We start from the raw sequence: 7,988 nt of genomic DNA, 5'->3' as shown, positions 1-7,988 counted from the left end.
TCAGTAGATTATCAACACTAAACTATGTAAGGGTTGAATAGTCATTATCAAGTTTTTTTTATAAGGGGCTTTTGAAATTACCATCTAATGACCTTTTTTGTCCTATTATCATCACCCCTCTAATGGTTTCATAATCCCCTATAACAGGTTTCTTTTGTATATAGTAAGGGAATTTAGGTCACCAAATGTCGCTGTCCTAATCATTTTTATGAAGCCACATCATCACTCATTTTCCCGGTCATCAAAGTTTGATTGGCTATTCCAATAATCACTAAGACTGGTTCTTACGCATGCTACCTTTCTTTTCCCTATCTGTCATGTCAGGTGGCATGCTGAACTCGTCGCGTCACTATGGAAAAAATCATGAGAGACATAGTTTATATCGCTCGACAGAAAATAGAGACTTTGTCTCCAATGGTCGGATTTCAGTCTACAACAACTTTCTTTCTATTTCCTATAAATACATGATTTTCAAATCCAAACCCTCAAAATATTTTACAAACTCTTTAGATCAAAATATTTGTAACACAGAAGTTGCATTCCAAGTCGATAATCACCACCAACCTTATAAATTTTCTGAAGCCAAATTTAAAGTTGATGTTGACAAGATATGTACTGGTTATAAAAGAATAGAGGATGGTAAAAGGGAAAGAAGAGTTCAAAATTTATAAAATAACCAAGGAAAATTACTGCGGAAAGGAAAAAAGAGTTCAAATTTTGAAAGTTGGTAACCACAATAGTCATTGTACTAGTTACAACAACCAGGGAAAATCCTCTTAAGAGTGCATAGAATGGGAAGTGCATATCTTGTTGTTGACAAGATATGTACGGGTTATAAAAGAAGGGAGGATGGTAAAAGGGAAAGAAGAGTTCCAAATTTTAAAAAATAACCAAGAAAATTGCTGCAGGAAGGCGAAGAAGAGTTCAAATTTTGAAAGTTGGTAACCACAATAGTCATTGTACTAGTTAAAACAACCAGAGAAAATCCTCTTAAGAGTGCATAGAATTGGAAGTTACGTCAGTTCAAGATAATAAAAAGGTATCAATTCAAGATAATAAGAAGGTCAAAGCCTGTATAGATTTTTATTGAAGTTTTTAAGGTTTAAATCTTGTAAAAAAGGGAGATAAATTGATTTGAAAACTACATTTAACGCAAACTTAGACTTGCAATTAATATGAACTTACATTTAGTTAAATAAAGTTGAAGTTAGGGAATTAATACTAATCTATTTTGAAATAAAATCACACACTTAGTTAATTAAGGAATTATAATTAGGATTAAAACATTTAAATATACCCGTTCATTGAGTTGCATGAGGTTGGGGAGCAATGAACAAAAATAAAATGTATTTGTGCAACACTATAAAGATGTGGAAACAACTTATGAAACATAAAGATTTTTCGTTCACTCTTAGCCATTTCCTCAAGTGATTTTTTTGACACATTCTCATTGGTTTCACCGATCATTCTTACTTGATGCAATTACATGGTTAAAGCCACAAATCACATCACCTCTCCGTTAATCATATAAATACCATTTGTCGACCCTGTTGCGTCACGACTATTGATGTTGATTATTTTTCCATAAAATTTTAGAAATACGTTTCCCCACAAGGTATTGTCTTGTTGTTGTGCACCATTGATATTATCTTTCATATAAAAGAGATAATTCTTAAAAATGCATTCAACTTCGGAAGCCCCGAATCCAATTTCTACGCTGAGACTGAGAAGACGCATTAGAAAAAGATAAATAGAAAATGGTGAGGTGTAGAAAAGGTGGGAGTGGAATGTTGAATTTAGCTTTTTGTTTTGAATAAATATGATTAAGAATTTGAAAACTGTTGAGAAGGTTTGAGGTTTAAAAATGGTTGAAATTCAACATTTTGTAGGGGATGAGTTTTGGCCATTGGATGATATAGCCGTAGAATGGCTGAGACTTAACCGTGTGACAGAGTCTTTATCGCCAGTTATAGAAACTTAATCGCGCGATGGATTCTCTATCAAGCAGTTAGACGCTCGGTAAAGACTCTCTCCCAATGACATATTTCACGATTTGTTAGTTTGCCTATTGAGCCAGTTAACCCTAGTGGCATATGGAAAATATTCTGATTTCATCGTACATATGAACAATCCAATTTGCAACCCCAACAATGACTAATAACATTCCAAAGAAAAAATAACCAAACATATTCACATCCTTACAAAAATCAAAGATTAGTTTCAACTACTAAATTGTGAAGAGATGTGTCGTTAATTAAATCCTTTCAATTTGAATTAAAACAAATTTTACCATAAGATGTGACATTCCATAAATAGGTTCTTCTAGATGATATTATCTTGCATTAAAAAACTTTTTGTTCTCTTCGAAGTGTCATCAATCCTTTGATTCAAACTTGACAATCATAAGTGGCGGTGGGAAAGGATTATTATCAATTACTTTCCACAGTTACATGGTTGTTTGTCTTTATAAGTGGTGTTTAAGATGCATTTTTATAAACTGTTGAAGGTTGGTTAGAGTTTGAATAGTTGTATGAAATAAATATAAATATGGGTATCACTAATATCCCATTAGTTTCTAATAATAAACGTCTCGCTAACTATACATTTTCATTAATTGGTAACGAATTATGTCAATGGTTTTGTTAGATTTGAGATTGGTAATGGAGGTGTTGCATTAGTGTTGGAGAGCGATGAAGGAGGCAATGACTTAAATGGTAGTTTTCTAATGCCGGTGGAAGCAGTAATGACATTAGTGATGTCAGCGGGTGATTGTTGTTATTGTGGTGGTGGGTTTTCGTGAATACCGGTAGTCACTATATGATTTCATGTTGATACAACATTATATTGAGAAACATGTTATTTGTCAAAATTGTGGTGGTGGTGGTAGGTTTTGGTGAACGTGGTAGTCACTGTGTAGTTTTTTGTTGATATGGCGTTATATTTGAGTAAATTTTATTGGTCATTATTTGCACCAAAAATTATTTTTCTTTGAACCTATCCAATTGTGGCGCAAACATGGTGTAATTTTAATAATAAGAGGTCCTACCGGGAGTCGAACCCAGGTCGCAGGATTCAAAGTCCTGAGTGCTAACCACTACACCATAGAACCAGTTTGATGTCCATAATTTATCAACACAATATATATACAACTCGGTCTACATAATCAGACGGTTGTGATTTATCTGAACAAGTAATCTTAATGCCAATTAAATCTTTATAAAGACAAACCGAGATTAGTCGCTGGTAAATTTTATTTGCGTATATATTCTATTAATGTATCGTGATATAAATATCCCATTAGTTATGCTAATAGAAATTATATTTTCATATGGACATTCAAATACGGTATTTATGGCGTTAGTGAGTGATGTTGGAAGCGATAACGATAATAGTAGTGGTGATGGTGAGTAGAAGAGGAGCCGGTGTCGGTAGTGGTGGTGGGTGATGGTAACTGGTGGTGGAAGTAGAGTAATGGGAGGTCATTGTGGTGATGGTGGGTGAATAGTTAGCGGTCAATGTTTCTTCTTTGTCATTACGGTATATGTAGCATTATGTTGTGGGACATGTGTTGATCATCTTTAATGTCAAAATAAACCGGGCTATGGTACAAATTAGGCATGAAAAAACAAAAATACTAAAATAATTGTCATTTTGTATAGTTACAAAAAGTAATTAACAACATACATTAATTCAAAATAAACACAATTCTTTTTTTTGCTTCTTAATATTGAGTCTGCGGCATTACGGAACGGTACATGCTCTAATATAAAATGCATAAGATGAATTTATACATCATGAATATTGGCTTGGATACAAAGTTCGATTTTGATTCGTCGATTCAAACTTGACATTCATAAGTGGTGGTAAGAAAGCATTCTCATCAATTACATTCCATAATTACATGGTTGTTTGTCTTTTTAAGTGATGTTTGAGATGCATTTATATCAACTGCTGAAGGTTGGTTAGGATTTGAATAGTTGGATGGAATAGATATAAATATGCATATCACTGATATCCCATTAGTTTCTAATAATAAATATCTCGTTACCATGCTAATAAATACGTTCTTTATTAATTGATAACACATTTATTAATAACTATGTCAATGGTTTTGTTGAATTTTGAGAGTGATAGTGCAGGTGTTGCAGTAGTGTTGGACAACGATGGAGGAGGAAATGACCTTAATGGTAGTTTGTTAGTGTTGGTGGAAGCAGTAACGACACTAGTATTGTCAGTGGGTGTTTGTTGTTGTGGTGGTGGTGGGTTTTGTTGAACATAGATAATTACTATGTGATTCCGTGTCGATACAACATTATATTTAGAAACATGTTGTTGGTCAAAATTATGGTGAACAATGATAGTCACTGTGTAATTTTTTGTTGATAGGGAGTTATATTCGGAAAAATGTTATTTGTCCTTTTTATATAGAAAGATCCATTCATTAAATTAATAATAGGAAATTATAATATAATGATTGGATACAACGAAAAAACATAAACGAAAAGTACGACTAAGTAGCATTATCATGGAGAAATTAACATTAGGAACATAAACTTCAACATCTAGAAGAGAGATGCGAAAGAGGGTTTGAGAAGATGTCCAACAATTGTGAACATAACGCTGAATAGCAAGGTTTGCAAGATTAACAACCACTGATTTAGCTTTTATCTTTTGATAACCGGAAGACAGAGTGAAGGAGTGGAAGGGCTTTGAGAGATTAAACCTACTAATCTTAGGTTGTGTTTTTCTCCTGTCCGTGAGAGTGGTTATCCTACCAAGGCCTATGGATGTGAACTTGGACTTGGATAAACGGGTAATGAAAAAATTAATGGAAGAAAAGACAGGTGGTTCACGTTTTAGGATTCTCAAACATTTATGGGTTAAGAGATTACCATCACGTAAAGAGTAACCACTGAAATTATGGGCATCAGTCGTGTCCCCTTGGAAAACGGGTTGAGGCATAAATGTAGGTAACTGACGTAGTTGAAGCGATAATTGTGATGACGAATCCAACAATCGATATGATATCTTGATTAACGTGATCAAACATAGTTGATCATTACGGTGAAAAAAATCTCTAGCCTTGGAATCATGATCTGTGATTGATAGCAAGTCACCTGCAATGGAACCTTCATGGACGACGCATGTATCACATAACCCAATTTTTGTGATGTAAAATCCCAATGTAGAATCAGCAATCGCAATCAATAAGTAAATCCTCCATGAGTTGCTTGAGAAATCAATACTGATATTTAACCCATTCATCTTAGATTTAATTTTTATTGATAGTTAATGGGTCTGAGTTTTTCTTCCTGCAAATCAAACTTACTTTCAACTGTAAGATTAAGTTTAATCCTATTCAAATCATAACAAAACTTAGAAATTGAAAGTATACCCAAAACAATAACCACGAAAAAAGAAGGAAAAATCGTTCTAACCAACGAAAAAAGAATCATCACAAGGATGAAGATATAATCACCACAAAGGTAAAAAAAAATCACGAATAAAGTGAAGGAAAGAATCACCAATAAGGTGAAGGAAAAACCCACAAGGGCTACAATCAAAAATTATTGGTCCTAATTTGCACCAAAAGTAGGCAAATTTTGACCATAGTGTTATTGGTCATAATGTTATTGGTTATATTATAGGGTTTTTATCTGCGTGGGTTTATCCTTCTTCTGTACGTTTTCCTTTTTCTCTTTTTTTCCCCATTTCCTCACTTCCATGTCTAGCTCTCAAGCACGCTCTAGCCAATGTAGAGATCCATACACGGTACCTTGGTTTTCACGGCATTGGGCGAGCTTGGCGAAGAGTTTGTTGTTTACTTAAAGAGATTGAAATTTTTTCTTATTAGACATGATTCGACTTATAAAGTAGGCATTTTTTTTCATAGGTTAGCCATTGCTATTCAAAAAGGGGTTGGAGCTCATCTTGTTGCTCGGCTTCCTACTATTGCCTCGTCTACTGAGATTTGTATTTGATTACGACCAAAAGTTATATAGCTTTGAACTTGTGCACTTGTGAAGCAAACATTGTGTAATTTGATAATAAAAAAATGTCCTACCGGGAGTCGAACCCTGGTCGCAGGATTCAAAGTCCTGAGTGCTAACCACTACACCATAGAACCAATTTGGTGTCTACATGCTATCATCATGGTATATAAAACTTGTTATACATGATTGAATGGTTGCGATAAACTCTATGAATCTAGGACTAATGAAGTATATCCATAAAGATAAGATGATATTAGTCCTCGATAAATTTATTTGAATAAGCATGAAAACTAAAAAATATTAGAAAAATTGTTATTTTATGTGTTAACCACAAATGAACGACATAGTTCAAATTAACACAAATTTTCTTACTTATTATTGATGATTTTCCTTTATAGTATGTTCCATGCTCTAATATAAGATACATAATGGTCAATCTAAACATCATAAATGGTTATTTAGATGCAAAATTTGATTTTGATGTGACGATTTAAAATTGGACCATCGTAAGTGATTGTAGGTAAGCGTTATCATCAGTTACATTCAATGGTTACATGGTTGTTTGACTTTATAAAGGTGTTTGAGGTGGATTTTCATTAATTGTAGAAAGTTGTTTCATGATAAATGTCTCTTTTACTATGCTAATGAATATATTTTTTTATTAATTGATAATGAATCGGCTAATAACTATATCGGTGGACATTAATGGTAATTTTGGTGGTGTTGGGAGTGTCGTGGAGGTGTTGACCTTAGTGGTGCTTGGTCATTATGGTGGAAGCAGTAGTGGTAGCAGCGACGGTAATAGGTGGTAGTTCTAGTGGTGGTGGGTTTTGGTGACCACTGGTAGTACCGTATAATTTCATGTTGATATAATTATCTTGAGAAAGGTGTGGTTGGTCCAAATTTTAATGGTGGTGGGTTTTGGTGAATACTAGTAATTACCGTGTAATTTCCTGCTGATAACAACATTATATTGGAAAAAATGTCATTGGTTATAATTGGCAGAAACACTTATTTATCATTGAACCAGTGCCATTATGGGCAGACATACATCGTATAAAATTAATTTGCGAATAAAAAAAGGTCCTACCGGGAGTCGAACCTAGGTCGGAGGATTCAAAGTCCTGAGTGCTAACCACTGCACCATAGAACCAGTTTGATGTCCATAATTTATCAACACAATATATAGACAACTTGGTCTACAGAATTGGATGGTTGTGATTTATCTGAACAAGTAATCTTAATGCAAATTAAAGCTTTATAAAGACAAACCGAGATTAGTCGCTGGTAAATTTTATTTGCGTATATATTCTATTAATGTATCGTTATATAAATATCCCATTAGTTATGCTAATAGAAATTATATTTGCATGTGTACATTCAAATACGGTATTTATGGCGTTAGTGAGTGATGTTGGAAGCGATAACGATAATAGTAGTGGTGATGGTGAGTGGAAGAGGAGCCGGTGTCGTTAGTGGTGGTGGGTGATGGTAATTGGTGGTGGAAGTAGAGTAATGGGATGTCATTGTGGTGATGGTGGGTGAATAGTTAGCGGTTAATGTTTCTTCTTTGTCATTACGGTATATGTAGCATTATGTTGTGGGACATGTGTTGATCATCTTTAATGTAAAAATAAACTGGGCTATGGTACAAATTAGGCATGACAAAACAAAAATACTAAAATAATTGTCATTTTGTATAGTTACAACAAGTAATTAACAACATACATTAATTCAAAATTGACACAATTTTTTTTTTGCTTCTTAATATTGAGTCTGCGGCATTACGGAACGGTACATGCTCTAATATAAAATACATAAGATGAATTTATACATCATGAATGTTGGCTTGGATACAAAGTTCGATTTTGATTCGTCGATTCAAACTTGACATTCATAAGTGGTGGTAAGAAAGCATTCTCATCAATTACATTCCATAATTACATGGTTGTTTGTCTTTTTAAGTGATGTTTGAGATGCATTTATATCAACTTC

General features: G+C 33.7%; 3 non-coding genes across 3 annotated transcripts; all 3 read right to left on the bottom strand.

Moving 5' to 3' along the window:
* Positions 1-3,037: 3,037 nt before the first annotated feature.
* On the bottom strand, positions 3,038-3,109 carry TRNAQ-UUG. The gene has a single exon. It is a non-coding gene; the product is annotated as a tRNA-Gln (tRNA).
* Positions 3,110-6,055: 2,946 nt separating this feature from the next.
* TRNAQ-UUG lies at positions 6,056-6,127 on the bottom strand. The gene has a single exon. It is a non-coding gene; the product is annotated as a tRNA-Gln (tRNA).
* A 947-nt stretch (positions 6,128-7,074) lies between these two features.
* Positions 7,075-7,146, bottom strand: TRNAQ-UUG. The gene has a single exon. It is a non-coding gene; the product is annotated as a tRNA-Gln (tRNA).
* Positions 7,147-7,988: the final 842 nt, after the last annotated feature.

This window comes from Papaver somniferum, chromosome 6, assembly GCF_003573695.1.
Source record: "Papaver somniferum cultivar HN1 chromosome 6, ASM357369v1, whole genome shotgun sequence".
In the NCBI taxonomy this organism is placed as follows: Eukaryota; Viridiplantae; Streptophyta; class Magnoliopsida; order Ranunculales; family Papaveraceae; genus Papaver; species Papaver somniferum.
This window is presented reverse-complemented; position numbering and strand designations above follow the sequence as displayed.